The sequence below is a fragment of the Balaenoptera acutorostrata genome, chromosome 14 (assembly GCF_949987535.1).
Source record: "Balaenoptera acutorostrata chromosome 14, mBalAcu1.1, whole genome shotgun sequence".
NCBI classification, from domain to species: Eukaryota; Metazoa; Chordata; class Mammalia; order Artiodactyla; family Balaenopteridae; genus Balaenoptera; species Balaenoptera acutorostrata.
The window spans coordinates 31130623-31148910 of NC_080077.1; the positions used below are offsets into that span (position 1 = coordinate 31130623).

The 18288-nt window shown below is 37.6% G+C and overlaps 1 pseudogene; it reads left to right on the plus strand.

Annotated features, from left to right (window-relative positions):
- The first annotated feature begins 3642 nt into the window (after window positions 1-3642).
- On the plus strand, window positions 3643-4579 carry LOC103009090 (trace amine-associated receptor 3-like; annotated as a pseudogene).
- The last annotated feature ends 13709 nt before the right edge of the window (window positions 4580-18288 follow it).

An 18288-nucleotide genomic window follows, 5' to 3' on the forward strand; every position in this document is an offset into this window, starting at 1 on the left:
TCAGTGAAAGTCTCTTTCTCCTAACTGAAACACCTTGAGCAGAGACATTCAGAAGAGCCTGTGTTCTGAGAGGCTGGTTGGAAAATTTATGAGGTTCTCTTAAGCAGTTTTCTAACAGCTGAAATACTTTAGACTTCAGCCTTAAGTTCCAGGAAGCATGGAGCAATCAAAATTTAGAGGAGAAAAAGAAAGCATATTATTTATCAACATTATTTAAGTTCAAATAAAAAAATTTAAAACTTGCTTTTTATTGCATTTAATCTGAGTCAGTATATTAAAGAACTAACAACACTTATTTATATTTTCCTTTGCTAATCCTTCTGATATGATTTTTTTCCCACAAATAAAGAGGAGAAAAATCACAATTTGGATAAATTTATATATCTGTACACACATACACTTATACACACAGACATACGTGGCAATGGCAATTTTAAGTTCCTTACCTGAGAAGGTAGGTTCTAGAAGAAGGGAACATGTTTATAGCAAGCTGACACTTGCATTAGTTGGTGCCTCATAGATAGCATGGGCAAATATTTGCCTCTTTCTGTTAGAACCATGGATTATAAGTTTCCATTTTCTACCACTATCTTTTATGACATTCATACTTTAAGGCTGTGAATGTTAGATTCTGAACTGAACTTCTTCCTCCTACTGAAATGAATGTGTCCAGCCCATTGAAGATTCTCTTCAATAAGCTTTAGTTCCATGATAGAGTCTAGCACTGATCATCTGACTCCTTGTAAATGTACATGACTGGAGATGTACCAACCTTATTATCTGTCAGTGCTTGAAACTTGAGGGGAAAAAGGAAAAGATCCCCATGGGAAATTATTCATATTTGGACATTTTTAACATAAAAAAATGGCAATTTCATCAAGGTTACAGGGTTTAATAAAATAGTTTACATGGAAGACTCAAAAAAAAAGTATAAAATTGAAAGCAATGTCATAATCCTTATGAGGAAAAGCAGGAAGGAAGGTAGGAATAATGCTAATGGCCTTAAATATCTTCATAGACAACTTTTAAACTTATAAGCAAGTTAGGAAACAAAAGTTTCTTTGAAAATCAGCGATTTAGAAATTAGAATACAGTTTTCCAAAAGGTCATTATTTGTTAAAACTGGTTAGCATGGGCTTCATTAAGTGTTTACTAGATAGATGTCATGCTTCTAACGATGTTTAAAACAAAATGTTAAATAGGGTCGATTCTCCCTATTCTATAAAGGAGGAGAATGCGGTTCAGGAGCCCTGAGAAAGTTGTCCAAAATAATATGGTTAATAAGTGGTGCAACCAAAAATCAACCACTGGGCTGCCTGATTTCAAAGCCATACTGTGGAATGTAAGGGAGAAAGGAGGCTGGAAACTGCATCACATAATAAATCTTTGTAAACATTCCATTTGAGGGCTTCTCCATTTCTGAAAGTATTTGAATTTTCCCTTTTATAAATAGTAAGTGGGCATAGTGGAAGATTTGGTCTCACATCGAAACACCTTCTAGAATCCTCTCAATCTTTAAAAAATGGAGCAGTTACTTGTATGCAACACCCAGGTGAGGTTGGTTCAATGTCATGGCTGTGATCATTGAAATCATATGGGTAATTGAGGTGTGACACATAGTTTCCTGGGTAATAATGTACTTTAACTGCCTACATATTCATGGACTTAAATATGTACAAGTTTAATTAAGTATGTGCTCTCCAACACAGTATTTTCTTTAATTATTGAGAGTATGTGAGTTTCAGCGGGAAGAACACTCCCAACTCCGCAAAGTGGTAGGTAAGGTGCCAAGTATTGCATAAGGGACATTAATGAGCCAGTAAAACCCCATCCTAACATAACCATGGACCACTGGGTGGGCTCTTATGGCACTACTGCCACCATCTCCCAAGTGCATTTAGCTGAAACACTCAGCAGCTTTTTTTTTTCTCTCTCTTTTACTAATACCTTCGTATCTATCTGGACTCAAGATCCTTAGTTCTCGTCTCACTAGCCTAAGGGATCAGTAAAATACGTTCATAGAAAATCTCTCAGCTCTGCCTGTCTAAATGCTACCCTGGGAGGGATTCTTTTATAGCAGCAACAGAAGCAATTTAATACAGGAGGATACTGTCATGAATTGAGCTCCTGAATCTAGTCCATTCATTTTTAGCAAAGTTTCAAACATATTGAATCAATTGCTTTTACTGGAACAATGCAGGTATTTAAAAAAACAACTGTAACTTACCATTTATGTATAAACTTATTCATTCAGAAATACGTATCTAGTGCCTGCTACAAACATTAACCTAAGTACTGAGAGTCCAGGGGTGAACAAGATAGACTAGTTCTTTGCCTCCTGGTCGTATATCAGAAAGGCATGCCTGTGACCAATAGGGGTCACATGAGATTTGACTGGTCTGAGTCTGTGCGTGGGAAATTTGTGACTGTAATGAGTCAGTCGGCGATGGAGTATGTGACATGGTTCCACTAGTTAGAATCTCAGATAAGGAAGAAGACTCAAGAAATACAGGGAAGGGAAATGAAGAGTAGAAGACGGGAGAGGAGGAAAGGGGAGAGGAGAGGAAGGGAATAGACTGTACAGAAGCTATGGTTTAACCGGTAGGTACATGGCTTTCTGTGTATTTCAATAGCCGCATGCCATTTATAACTCTTAAAACACCCACAGACTTTTTACAAACAAAGATTTCAAATTATTGAAAGAATGCAGAAGGAAAACATTGTGATTTCACTTAGCTTTTATGGATTAAGTATTTTTATGTTGTAGTTCAAAGGAGTTTCTAGGGAAGTGTCAGTTTAAGGTGAAAATTGACCCTCTTTTTCTAGAAAACAGCTTTATTGAGGTATAATTGATATACTGAGAGCTGCAGAATTTGATGAGTTTGGAAATATGCAAACACCTGTGATACCATCACCAAAATCAAGGTACTAGGCATATCCAACACCTCCCAAGTTTTCCTTATGTCCCTTTGTTTTGTTTGTTTCTTTGTGGTACAAACACTTAACATGAGGTCTACCATCTTAATGAATTTTGAAGTGCACAATACCATCTTATTAATTATAGGCATTATGTTGTACAGCAGACTTCTAGAACTTATTCATCTAGCATAACTGAAACTTTATACACACTGAACAACTACCCAATTCCCCCAATAACCACTATAGTATTCTCTGCTTCATAAGTTTGACTATTTTAGATGCCTCATGTAAGTGGAGTAAACCACTGAAAAGCTTCCAATACATTACGGGGAATAGAACAGCCAATAGATAAACCCATTTTGAATGAATAGATGGATGAAATATAATAAAATAGACTAAAACAGGAAAGAGTGAGCAGTTGAGATTTTTCATTTTCAAATGCAACAAATAACTCAGAAAGTAGACACCAGTGATATAATTTTAAATATTTAAATATAATTGAAATGAATTAATAACAGGGGACTTTATTGTACTCTCAGGGGCTGAAATTTACTAGAATCATTTTAAGAAGAGAAGAAACACCAACTTATCCTCCTAGAAAGTAATTTGAAGTGATAAAGCACCATGGATCAAACTTATATTCCTGAAGACTTATCCAGTTGTCCAAAATTTGTAAATAAATCCTATCCTCCCACCAACTGCCATTTTCATGTCTGAGGAATAATGTACTTAATTATGATTGGGGTCATGTTTATCACTATTTTTGGAAACTTGGTTATAATCATTTCCATATCGCATTTCAAGCAACTTCACTCTCCCACAAATTTTCTGATCCTCTCCATGGCAACCACTGACTTTCTGCTGGGTTTGGTCATTATGCCATACAGCATGGTATGATCAGTGGAAAGCTGCTGGTATTTTGCGGGTGGCTTTGGAAATTCCACACAAGCTTTGACCTGATGCTAAGTCTGGCCTCCATTTTCCTCCTCTGTTCCATGGCAATTGATCGATTTTATGCTGTGTGTTACCCTCTACACTACACTACCAAAATGACCACCTCCTTGTTAAGGCGGCTGCTGACATTTTGTTGGTCAGCCCCTACTCTTTTTTCTTTTGGTTTAGTTCTATCTAAGGCCAATGTTTCTGGTATGCAGAGCTATGAGATTCTCGTTGCTTGCTTCAATTTCTGTGCACTTACTTTCAACAAATTTGGGGGGACAATACTGTTCACTACATGTTTTTTTTACTCCTGTCTCTATTATGGTTGGTATTTATGGCAAAATCTTTATTGTTTCCAAATGACATGCTCGAGTTATCAGCAACATGCTTGAAAACACAAAGGGGGAAGTGAAAAAAAACTTATCTAAGAAAAAAGGATCAGATAGCAGCTAAGACCCTGGGCATAGTAATGGGCGTGTTTCTAGCTTGCTGGTTGCCTTGTTTTTTTGCTGTTTTGATCGACCCATATCTAGACTATTCTGCTCCCATAATAGTACTTGATTTTTAGTGTGGCTTGGGTACTTCAACTCTACTTGCAATCCCTTCATTCCTGGTTTTTTTTAATCTATGGTTTCTGAAAGATCTTAAATACATATTGTCAGGAAAAATATTTAGCTCCCATTCAGAAATTGCAAATCTGTTTCCTGAAACACATTCATAAAAAAGCCATTACAAAAGTGAATAAAGTATTGAAAATGACACTGTTATTATTTTGACCTGAAGCATGTACCTCACATCCCCAGATCACTGCAAATATTATTCTATTAAATTTCAGTAATCCTAGATCCAGCTATAATTTAATAATACAATTTAAATATATAGGGTCAACTTGTGTCTTGAAGCGTAATATTCAATAAGGAATACTCCTCTCATTACAGTTTTTATTCCCTGTACTTGTTGGTAGAAAAGCAAATATGCATAATAAACGTATGATTGGTAGCCCGTGAGTATTTTTATGTTTACCAAAGAATATTTACTAACCCCATCTGACTGATAGTCTTGAAGTGAACATTTTAATCTGTGTCCAGGAAGAGACATTAGGTTGTGAGGAACACTGCTGGGACCCTTCTTCCTGAGAGTCTCACAAGCCCATGAACATAACCCTATCATGCCTCCCCCTTCACAGATGAAGACATTAAACTTGAATTGCCCCCCTTCCGTGGTGACAGATACTTCATGTCCAGTGATTCTTCTGCTGTGTTTGGCTTTCTCTCCGTTCCTGCTTTTAAAAGTCTTATTTGTTGCTCTACTTCTGAACTATTCTTTACTCTAAAAACTTCATGGTGGGTGTGTGTGCACGTGTGTTAGAGAGAGAAAAAAATTATTCATGATGCATGTTAAAGCCTGTAAGGCAGTCTTTATTCAAGGGAAACTTCTGCAATAGGGTTTTTGTAGTAAGGGAGAGAGATTGCACTCAACTCCAACAAGGTCAAGTGGGGATATACCCAACGAACTGGGTTGTGGGTAGTGGATAGAAAATGACTAAGAGTAAATATCAGGGTTAAGGAGGATTCTTGCTAGGCTGACCCATCTGAATTCTTGCTGAAGGCAGGCCACATAAGATAGTGATAAGATAGTGAGGCTGGTCAGATACCAAGGGTGGGGGATTTTTGCTAAACTGACTTAGCAGGATTCTTGCTCAATCTAGAGTCTACCAGGGCAAAGAGGGAAGGTCAAGTTTGGTCTAGTCAAGCAGAGGAATCATAGGAGCTTGATTAAAGTTTGGTCAAAGGAGAGAGTCTTTGTGTGTCTGAGTGTATGTGTGTTTGTGTTCATAAGCTTCTCATGGAAGCAGCATTAGGGATTTTCAAAGTGGGGAGGGAGCGGTGTAAGGACGGCCAGCTCTAGTATGTGGAACATTGGCATGTGATTATTAGACTGTAGATATAAATCTATCTAAATATAAATGGGATAATATATTGGAATAGACTTAGCTAGCTAGCCGCATGAAATATATAGCTATGAAACTATAGGAAAGCTGTCTATATTCACTGAGATAGATATTAAGTACTCAAGAAAGGATATAAATATTTACTCAGAATTAATCCTTAACGTATGCCTCCCCTCCCACCATGTTAGCTAGCATTCTTGCCTCCTGTTTCACAGCTTTCCAATCTACTCTGCACAGTTATCCGAAGTTGACACTTTCCTCTTAAATATCTTACATGGTTTCTATGCTAGATCCCTTCTGTTTGCCCTAGCCTTCTCCACGCACTCTGTGTAGGAAGCACAGATTAAGATTAGGATTTAGACGCTCTCTTGCCCTGGGGTGTCCGATGGATGGCATTTTACCAATGGGAAATATCTGCAGGAGATCAGAGGGTGGAAAGGGGGGAAATCAGGGCCACTTAGCCCAGGCCACCTCCCTGCCAAATTGCCCTGGGGCTGGCTGTGTCCTCCAGGAAAGGCCATGCAGAGTCCCGTCTCCATACAGCCATCCTCTGGAACTCCTGTAACCACCCTCTTCCCCTGTCAATTTGGGCCCAGCCACGGTGGTGGTTCCCCACCACTGCGGCTCCTGGGTACCAGAATTTTCTTGCTGGTTTCCTTAAACGCTGCCCACATCTTTGTAAATAGTTCTTTTATTAAACTCTCCTCAATCATCAAGGCTGACTGTGCCATCTGTTTCCTGCTGGACACAGGATGAATGTAGCTTTTCATTGCTCTGAGATAAAGTTTTGAAACTCTCCCCAAAGGCATCAAGTCTGTACAAGCCCCGACTTGGCCTTTCTTTGTATTTCTACATTTAGTCACTCCTCTGGAGTCTACCTTCCTCTGAAGAAATCATTGGCACCCCCAATAAGTCATTCCCCCCGTTTGCCCTACCTGGGGGCTACTCACCCTTCTCCTCCACTCGGCAAACTTCTTTTTCTTTTGAAGATCAGTCGTCAGTTCAAGATTTCTGGTGTCCTTTTTGTGTATAAAAAAGATTATTTGAGGTAATTTTGGCTTTTAGAATTAATATTTCATTTAGAAAATAATACTGAAGAAACTACCTCTTCTTTTAAAAATTATTTAACTTGCAAATTTTATTGAACTTTATTTAACTTATAAACAGAATATAAGTTATTCTACACTTAGTAAATTTTAACAACATTTTTTAAGGGGCAGTTAGAGCCTAGGTAATTGAATCCCCTTAATGTTTTATTTGCATTTATCAAATTAAAATTTCAAGCTCCTCTTTTGATAATTTAATTGTCAGACATACATAAAGCATTCCCCAGTACTTAAATAACTTGTAAATTTAATGACTTACTTACAAATATGGTAAATTTTAACTTCTTAACAATTATAATACAACTTACAAACTTAGCAAACTTTACTTTTTCCTCTCAACTTAAAAATCATGGCTAAATCAATAATTTAATAACATTTTAAGTAGGAATCACAAAGCTATTGTGGTAAATGCTAAATTCTCTTAAACATTACAAAATACTGAAAATGACAAATATTCAAAGATTACTTTTAAACTGAACACAAACTACATTAATACTATGTGTTTGATTTGCTTCATCTATCTGGGAAGATGTTTCTAAAGAGAAGTTTTGTAAACCCAGATGAGCGTGTAAAGAAAACAATATTTTCCAACCATTCCCATTCATTTTATGAAGAAAATCCTCAGAGTCTGTAAAGGTAATCTTTACTAGTTAGCTTAAACATAGATAATTTGATTCTATTTTTTATAAATACTTCAGCTTTGATGCTCTCTAAGCTTTGGGTATTTAAATATAACAATTTTGTGGTCTTGATGGATGATAAAGCTATCATCCTAAACTACTTGAAGCTTAGTGTTTTAAACTATGGAGCACTAACGGATGCACCTCCCCCCAGTGATTATGAAAATACCCACATGGTGATGGAAGTTTTCCCTTTTCACTTGGTTGTTTTGAAACATGGTTCTTATTGCCTTTTGTTTGGGCTCAGAAAATTCTAGACTTAAAGCACTGCAGTGTGAATGCATATCACTCAGCTGTACATGGCAGCAAAAGGAAAAGATAAAAATTAGTCAGATTTTCACAGGAATTAAAGGACTCACTGTTTGAAAACATCTAGCATTTGGTAATAAGCATAGTGAGACTTTGTTGTATTTTAACGAAATTTCCTCCTTCCCTCCTTCCTTCCTCCCTCCCTCCTTTCCCCTCCCCCTTTCATTCTTCTCCACTTTGGCCTTGTGTGAGTTTAGTCCATGTTGTTCCTTTGAAGTCATGGGGACAATTGCACAAAACTGATTCATTCTCCCAGAGCCAATTCTCTGGTGACTTGATGTAATGTTGCTGCTGCCAGCACACTGAAGTTGTTAAAGAACTCACCTGTCAAAAGCAGGACATAGGTAAAGCAGCCCCAGGAGGTGTATTCTGTGTGTAAATACTGATGACATCACAGCCTGTCATGAGCCTACCAATAAGATCTCAGGCCTAAGTGCCTTTCCTGGGGGGAAAATCAGCAGGGAAGAGAGTGGTGAAGCATAATGCTCATTTGCATGGTAAGAAACCTTAGCACAACAAATAAATCACCTTTCAGTGATTTTAGCTCCAAATTACCAAATTAGCCAAACAAATTCTGATAAACTAAAGGAGACTATTTTAAGAGAGGGAAAAAATCAGATGTATGTATGTATGTATGTATGTATTTATTTATTTCGTGTTGAAAGGAACCAAACTTAAAATACTGATCTCTAAAAACAAATCTGGATCATTTTTAAAAATCACTAAAATTCTAAAGAGGCAATGATAGAAAGACCCACATCAGATCTTTCTTACATCTAATTCACAAGTAATCTCTCTTACCTAGGAAATTATTGTTTAAGTGAGATATAGCAAAGCAAGATAAAATCACTGTTTTCAGAGAAATGGTCTCAGAGGTGGAGTGTTTGAGCTATGTAACCAGTAAGAGGAGAAAAATCATTCGTGATAACGCAAGTATAATGAGTTCTCTCTTAATTTTTTCCACTTTGTTTGCAACATATTATTGAGCTTGTTGGATATTTTCCTTCTTATTTGAGTAAAATACATATGCATTCATAGAATTTTAGGTATTTAATACTTGAGGAAAAATTATTATGTAATTTCTTTTTCATTTTTTCCTTGAAATTCTGAGAAACTTTTATACTTCCAAAGTCATTATTTCAGAGTCTTTGTGTCTGTTACCTGTCTGTAATTTTCATCTCTGAAAGAATGAAATTTGAACTAAAAAATAATGCAATTTTTGCTCCTCTCCAGAATTGCTAGCAAATATTTCTTTTTGCCTCCTGGTAAATAAACAATTTTCTACACTTTCATTAGGTCATTGTTTGCAGTGTTGTTATTAATTTTATCCTTTGTTGAAACGTTATTGATAAAAAGAAAAAAAAGGCATAACAACAATGTCCCATGATAAAAGAGAGATGTCATAGAGGGTTTAACTTTATATTATTAAAAAATTACTGTGTCTTTTCTGGAGGTGAATCTTCAAAGGAAAGGAATCTCTATTTTGCTAAGTTTTTAAATAACAAACAAAATCCCAAGTGCATTTAATGTCATGACAATTTCTTTTTTTAACAAAGCAGTAGACCAGCAGTCATATTTGCACTTGCTTACTTACTTTGTAATTTTTGGCTAAAAGCTTAAGATAAAGGCTCATTATCTTCCGCATTACCTTAAAAAATCTTCCATGTAATAACTTTTCAAATAAATGTGTGTCTTATTCTATCCTTTTGTCTTTATCTAATACTTAAATTTTAAACATTTCTTTAATATACATAACCATTCATCAGAAACATGAAATAATACTATTAATTTCTAGCAGCTGTTTCATCACATGCCTTCCAAAAAAATAAAATAAAATAAATAAAGTTCACTTTACAAACCTAAGAGGTTAAGTTATATCCTTTCAGGGATTAAGTTTTCAAAAAGGAAACTTAAAACTCCAAAAATTATACCATGAATTATTGAAGAGTATACTATATTGTATTAGGAATGCTATGTCTACAGATATACAGTGACAAATGCATAAGCTTTTTGTGGTAATTTTTAGCTATCTTTCAAGATAATTTTTAAAAGAATTAAAAAATTTAATTCATGAAAGTAAAGAAGATAAAAAGCAGAATAAAGTTAATTAATTAAAGAAAGTGATTAGGTGTTTAAGATTTCATTATATTCAGTATCTGAGAGCTTAGGAACCAAAGTGATAAGTAATCAAATAATTTGTGTTGTGTGTTCCAAAATGGATACTCTGAAGTTCATAAAGCAGTTGAATAGGTCTTTGTCCCTCTTACATTTTACTCTCTATGTTTTGGTTTCTCAAGTTCAACTCAATTGCATAATATTTGATTGGTCCAATTAAAATATATCTTAAGAAAAATACTAATCTAAGAAATTAAATCACTATACCCAGAGCAAATAAAATGTTAAGATTTTGTTAAGATTAATGTTAAGATTTCAAATAATACACATTGGAAAAAATTGCTGAGCTAGGGTAGCAAATACTGTAAATATAATTTTCAAAGGTACATGCATTCTCATTAATATCTTTTCCAAGTAAATCTGGCAAGGACGTGCTTGTGGGTTCATTTTCCCAATGGACCAGTGAGATTTAATCTCTTCTCAGACCAAAGTCCATTCTCCGACCTGGCCTTAGATCTCATTAATGCTTGTCATTGGTCATCAGAGTTACACATCCAGTCCCAACACTGGAAAAACAAACCAAACCTATGTCATATTCTGGGTGAGTCAGTCCCATTATTTTCACATTTTAAGGACAATAGCATACATTATATACGGTGACTGCTTAAACAATGAGCACCCTATACGTCAAATTTGTTGGCAACGTGAGACTTAAAATCTGTGAACAAGATGACCTCAACCTGAATTTGAGTTCATGAATGAATGCGGCTGCCAAAGGAAAGGAGATAACCCACGAGAATTACACAATCTATCATCTGAGACATTTTCCCCTTTTGTGAGGTGATTCCTGTATAATCTTGTAGGCTTTAGCATATTTTTAGTTTATGTATATTGCTCTAAATTCTAAAATCTATATTGTTCACATTGGAGACAAAAATGTTTCCTTAATTGAAGAGTATGTATTAAGTGGCAGGATCCAAACATTTCCAAATATCTACATGAAAAATTAAAAAAAAAAAAAAGCACAATCTTTATATCACAATTATTGTTTAGGCCCAACATTAAATAATAGTTCCCCAGGAGGGGTTATATCCAGCTAATTGATTCACACAAGTGGGACAGGGAAATTTCTTGATCTGCCTACAGATTCAGAATCCTGAGTAAGGGCTACACATTAGTACAATAAGAACATGCATTTACCTGGACTACTTAGGTGGTTTTAATTGGGTTATTTAGAGGTTGGGTGACAATATTCATTCAGTTGTCTTTAGTCCCTCCTTAGTCAAGGGATGGTCCTTAGACTAAAAGCATTGGCATCTCCCAAGAGTCGCTGAGAAATGCAAATTCTCAGCCCCCACACCAGAATTAGGATCTGTGCTTTGAGAAGACGTCTAGGTGATTCATGTGCACATTAAAGTTGGGAAGCAGTGCTCCTGGTCAGTAGGGAGTTCATCCTTAGATGGAAAATGCGTTAGCTGGGCCGCTCTGAAAATTTGCACAGCCAACGATTTTTACTGCTTTTTCCTCTTTCTTTCACAGGAAAGAGAGGAACACAGTATTTCTGCAAAAGACTCATAATACCCACAAGACAAAGTCAATGAATTCATCGGACCTTTGGAACCCCCCAGAAATACAATTTTGCTTTGCTTTGGTGAACAATTCATGCCGTAGAAATGTGAAGTCTGGGCTGAGTGCCTGTGCCATGTACATTGTCATGGTCAGTGCCATAGTGATGACCATGCTGGGCAACCTTCCATTGCCCACTTCAAGCAGCTCCACTCCCCAACCAACTTCCTCATCCTAAGTTTTTAAAACTTAGAAATCTATTCTTTCTGTGTTTACATAATTATTTCTGTAACTATGTCTAAATCTCACAGATAGGTAACTCTAAGCAAATCTTCTATGATTTTTCATCAGTCCAGAAATCATATTATCTGAATAATTGAAGAAATTTAAATACATGGTCATTTACACCTGTGAATTTCTTCCTTGCAAAGGATAATCACATGTAATAATTCCAAATTTAAGAAGTCACCTCTTAATAGACTTCCACCTTCACATTGTCTGAGAAGTTAACACCTAGGATGCTTTAGGAAGCCAGCCAGTAAACTTTGCCCATTATAAATTCCTCACGAGCAATCCCTATAGTGTAAGGTGTGATTCATCGAAGGAAACTTACTTTTGATAATTATAATTAAAAAGTTCTACAAAACATACTTCTCTGTGCTCTGTTACTTTATAGAAACACTTATGATTTTCACAACCAAGAGATTTCTTTAAATTCAACTGTTCTGAAATAGTTTCATTCAGTATTTGCCAGTAATATTACCTATTCTCTATTTACAAGACTGGCTGCAAAATTTGCAGGGGCCTGGACAAAATAAAAATGTGGAGATCTTTGTTCAAAAATATGGAAAAAGATGCTCTCAGGTATCAAACATTTTCTTTTCTCTGCAGTCTCTCTCTACCTGCCATGGTGTTTGATTTTTGCTATGGAATGTCTTACACCCTCGGGCATGGAGATATTAGCAGGGCAGGTGCAGATCCTCACAGGTGCCTGGAGACCCTGCCCTGCGACTCAGTGGTCCACCCACTGCCAGGCCCCCCCTCCCATCAAGCGCTGAAACAATATTCCATGCTCAGGTCAGGGTGAGAAAGCTGATCCAGGCATTTGCCCTTCTCCTGGGCCTGCCACCTCAACCAAAGGCAGGCAGGAACCCCCGTGCGACTGCAGAATCCATATCGGGACCCACTCAGTACCTGAACTGGGGGTGGATGAGGGGCTTGGAGTCGCTGAACCCTAATGGAACATGTTGTAGCCCTACCAGCCTGAGATGGGATGACAGCTGCCATGCCTGCCAAGTGCACACCTGACGGCAACCCTCCTCGCATCATATCCAGTCCTCGGACAGGGTGGGGAGGGAATGGCAGTGCTAGTAAGTCACGGTGAGAAAGGGGAGGCTGGAGTGGGCCCAAGGAGCCAGGGGGTGGGCAGCAGGTAGATGAGAACCCATCCCAGGGAGAAAGTGGTTTAATGGGAGACAATAACAGGTAATTTCAGGTTCCAAGCCCCCAAGCATGCGCCATGGTCTCTTCGGAATTCACATACAAAACTCAAATTCAAAGATAAAACTATTAAGAATTCCAAAACTACAACTGCAGGCATCAAAGCGCAAGAACAGTGTTCAGTGTCACTGGACTAGTCGCAAGCCCATGGAAGAGCCCTGCCAAGTTCACTTCGAGACTAAATTATCTCTTTGCAACAGCAACTAAATGATGAAGCAAAGAAAGTCAAATGGAGGCAACTGCCAAACTGCCAGATGGGTGAACATGGGAGCTGAGGGCCAGACCCTTCTGACAGTACCAGCCTCTCTGGACACAGAGCTTTGCCTTTGCAATATTAACAGGAATTCAGAGAATTAGAGAGTCAGATTGAAGACTGAAAGCCCCATTCAAATATTTCAAATCTGAGGAAAATAGCTGCCTTTGATCCTATAAAGAAAATAGGAAGTGTTCCTACAAAACAAATAAGAAGTGATGAAGAATTTTTTCCTTTAAATATATTCAGTACTTGAAAATAGAAGCATGGTCTGCCATTTAAGATATAAATATTGAAAATACATTGCAATAAAAGAACAGATTTTAAAGGTGTGCCCTGAAAACAATTATTCAGTTAATCATCTACCAAATTCTTCTTGGTAGTGCTATCTTTTCTTCTCTTTCAATTCTCAAACCTAACTTGATTTCACCCCACTCTTATTCAGTAACCTTGCCTCCTTATTTTCTGAAAATATGACATACATAATTCAAAGACTGAAAGGATGTAGAAGTTTGGGCTTGCATAATGGGAGCAGGAATCAAGGATGATTCCAGGTTTTTAGCTTGCCAACGAGAAAGATACAGTATGTAGGAGAAAGAGTACACTTGGTGGGGGAAAGATGATGGATTAAGTTGGGTTTGGTCAGAGGGACGTAAAACTGGAGTTCTTCAGTGGGTAGTTTAGGTTGTAAATTTTTAGCTCAGGAAAGAAATTGTTACAGATATAATCATTTGGGATTCCTCAGCATACTGGTGTTTTTGAGGCCATAGGAGTAACTATGACTGCGTGTTATACACCTGCCATAATGCCTAGGATATATCTGATACTCAGCAAGTATTTGTTGACTGGTTGAGAATGTATACAGTGAAAATGGAAGGAACTGGATGTGTACCAACTTCAAAGTTATGCCTGCAAAGAAATACAGATGGGAAAACATGAAAAAGTGGTCCCACAGACCCCCGTGGGATGGAAGAGGTTCATGAAAGAGGACATGCCAAGAATGTCAAAGGTTGATGATGGGTCAAGTTAAATAAAAACTGAGAATTGTTTGTTGGCATTAACAACTAGACCACCAATGAACATGATTCCACCTCTTCTGGTGGAATGTTGGAGATAGAATCCAAACTGCAGTTGATTGAGAATGAATGGGAATGAGTAAGGAAGGCAAGGAAACTATGAGCAATGACTGATATTTTAATGTCAGCTGTAAAGAGGAGAAGAGGCATCTAGTGGATATCAGGAAACATAGATTCAAGGAATGTTCATGTTGCTATTTTTGTTTTGTTTTGATTTGATTTGTTTATTATCTTGGGGTGCTAAAGAAAGGCTAATGAAGAATACAAGACCAAAGACTGAGCTCTGATTGGAAAACTTTTACTGCCAACAGGGAAGCAAACAAGCACAGATATAGGCTCTGGGAGGTTTGAGTAAAGAGAGTAGAAATAGGGATGCTTTCTTAAAGCCAAAGGGCCATGAACTACCCTATATTAGGAAAGCAAGGTCTCTGAGTGCCGCTGATTGGTTAATGGAACCTGAGTTTGCTTGCTAGGTAAGTACCAGACTGACTAGGGGTGTCTGCAGGCATACAAGGATTGCCTAACTCAGGATTTTGACATAGTATTAGTCAGAATTTCCTACTGCTGCTGTAAAAAATTACAACAAATTTCATGGCTTAAAGGAACACAAATTTGTTACCTTTTAGTTTTGGCTGTTAGAAATTTGATGGGTCTTATTGAACTAAAATCCAGGCATTGACAGTGCTGCCATCCTTCTGGAGGCTCTAGGGCAGAATGTTTCCTGTCTTTTCCACTTCTAGAGGCCACCTGCTTTCCTTAGCTTGTAGCCCCTTCCTTCCCTGGTAAAACCAACAGCAGAGCATCCTCAAATCTCTCTCTGACACTGAATCTCCCTCCCTCTTTCACTTTTAATGACGCTTGTGATTACATTGGGCTCACATGAATAATCCAGGATAATTTCTCCATTGAAAAATCCTTAATTTAACCACATCTACAAAGTTCACTTTGCCATATCCATGGGTTCTAGGGATTAGTATGTGGATATCATGGGGGCGGGCATTATTCTACCCACCACAGGCATCTACCTACTTCTGCTGAAGTGTGATCCATGGACGATGGTGTCCCATTACTCCTGCTGCCGCTATGAGGTGCCTGTCTCTGAACATTTGCACCCAGCCAGATCTGTAAAGTTAGAAGGAAGAGCACCCCTCACCAGGAGAGAAGCTAGAAAACAAAACCTCAAATTCCTTACCTTTTAAGACCAAAAACCTTGTGTAAGTAAAAAATTAAAGATTAGAAAATATATTCAGTCAGATAAAACAGGTTTTTTTTTCTCTTCCACCTTTACTTTCCCGAGGAGATAAAGATTTCATGAGGATTTTCAGTCAAGATGGCTCAGTTAGTTCATTCATCAACCTCTGTGCTCCAAATACATGGAAAGGAGGCATATAAAAGGGGCGATAAGATACAGCAAAATTCATAAATGAGATTATCTTCTCTGTGCAAAAAACGAACAAAACAAACAATAAAACACGAACACCAAATGTAAGACTAGCAATGAAGATCTAGTGGTTTCCAGGTCCAGAAGCAGTAGTGGAATCCAGGATTTTGACTCCTGTAAAGGGGTCTAAGAGTGCTCCACCCCACACAGGAAAGAGTGCACAGCTCACCGCTTGAAACCAGGGGCTGAGATGAGGCGCCTCACCTTGCAGCACACATGAGAAGATGCTGAAACAAAATGACTTTGCCCCAATTCCACCTAGAACTTTGGCTTTTGGAAAGCTGCTAGCCTAGGGAGAAATAAAGACTCAGATATAATTCACAACCAGGAACTGAGCTGAGCTGTCTGGTGGCTGATTGCCTGGATCAGTGACATTTCCAGTATGACCACAGAGTATGAACCCCAAAGCACTAATGTAGAGCATAATTGTATTTGGGGACCTTCAGGGCTGGATGGAGACAACGTCAAAACTAATAAGACTTAATGTATGTTTGGGGATTGGGGGAGGATGAAAGAGAAATAAATAAAAACTAAACAAACCTGTCCATCCAAAATAAGAAAGCAGAACAAAAATCCAAATCCCGTGACAAAATATAATGCTAAAATACAGCCAATAATGTCAACAACTGAAACATGAAATACTCTGGAAGGAATTAATTTTATAGTACAGTTTGACAAAGACAAGTACAACTTTTGGTGATGTTTCTATTTAAATCTTTTGCTCAAATGCATTCCTTGACAGATGGTGACTGGGAGGTCTTGGGTGGAAGCTTAAATTTTACATTTCTAATAAACACCTGCAGGTGATTCAGATGTTAATAACAGTAGATGCTATTATGAGTAGTATTATATTACTTCTTTCCTGTTTCCTATTAGAATATCCAATTCAATGCAAAATGCATAGTAGTCTATAAATAAACATTTATTGAGTTGGAATCTAGTAGACGATCTTTCTCTTTGCCTTTCTTATATTGTGTACAATCTTCCTTCTAAATCACCATCAGCTCTATTTCCTGCTACAAATTATGACCAGAAGTAAGTCAGTACATAAGCAAAGTAGTTTGCTCTAGTGAAAAGTTCAGTGAGAAAACATCGCTGTTGATGTCTGACATATACAGAAACTCTACTTGCAACCTCATAATATGATGAAGAGAGTAAGCCTTTAAATCACTATGAAATGTGTAGACACCTCCATAGAGGATGTTGTTTCCTTCTGGGAAATAATTTATTTGCACCTAGGTTTGAGTCTCTGCTCCCCAGTCTTTTTCACTTTCATTATTCATGGTAACATATTGTTATAAATTGAATGTTTGTGTCCCCTCAAAATTCATATGTTGAAACCTAATCTCCAATGTGATGGTGTTGGAGGTAGGGCCTTTAGGTCATAACGGTGGAGCCCCCATGAATGAGATTGGTGGCCTTATTAAAGAGGACCCAGAGAGATCCCATTTATGAACCAAGAAGTCAGTCCTCACCAGACCTGAATCTGCCAGCATCTTGATCTTGGATTTCCCAGCCTCCAGAACTGTGAGAAATAAATTTCTGTTGTTTATAAGCCACCCAGTCAATTGTAGTTTTTTTATAGTGGCCTGAGCTGACTAAGATACACATATACTTAGCAATAGGGTAAACTGGAGGTGATTTGGGATGTCAACATAGAAGCTCAGTGAAAATGATACCTTTGCTTTATATTACATAATTATTACAACTGACCAAGATGGCCTTAATGGTCTCCTCAGCTTGATTAAATTATAGGTAGCCTTCTTCTATTCTTAGAGCATTTACCTCAGAAAGCTTGTAATTGTAAGTTCTTTCTCTGCGCCTTTAAGATATAAGTCTTTTAAAAGGCCTCTTGCCAATTTTATAACCCAGGAATGTCTCCCTCAAGTACCTGAGAGCCATCCCTCTGAAATGTTATCATCACTGAAGACAGTGCCCCATCTCCCATTTAGTACTTAGGAAAGTCAGACCAGGCCCAGGGTGGGCAACAACATTTAACCAGCAGACTCAAGCCAGTATGTAGGTACAAAAACAAAATGGACAGCAGTTTCATTATAAAACTTGCCCAGCATTGGTCTTGGATGAGAGTGGAGAGGGAACTCTTCTCTATAAGAAGGTCTTTAATTTTGACTAATTGAAGGACACCAGAAGTTGTCCCAACTGAATAAATCTTCCCTTCTTGAAATTTCACTCTTAGCATTTTATTCTTTTTACAAAGTACTTCTCTCTGAATGCCCCTTAAAATTTCTCTTGTGTCTTCATCCACTACCAACTCAAAGGGGAAACCCTCTGAGAATGCTATGTTTTATTGTTAATGTTTCCATTCAGCCAATAGTTATTGTTTAGCATCTCCTATGAAGGGGATGGGGTTCCTAGGAGATGGTAGAAAGTAGAGTCAGGGCAGGTGAGAAACCCTAGAGTGACTTTTACCTG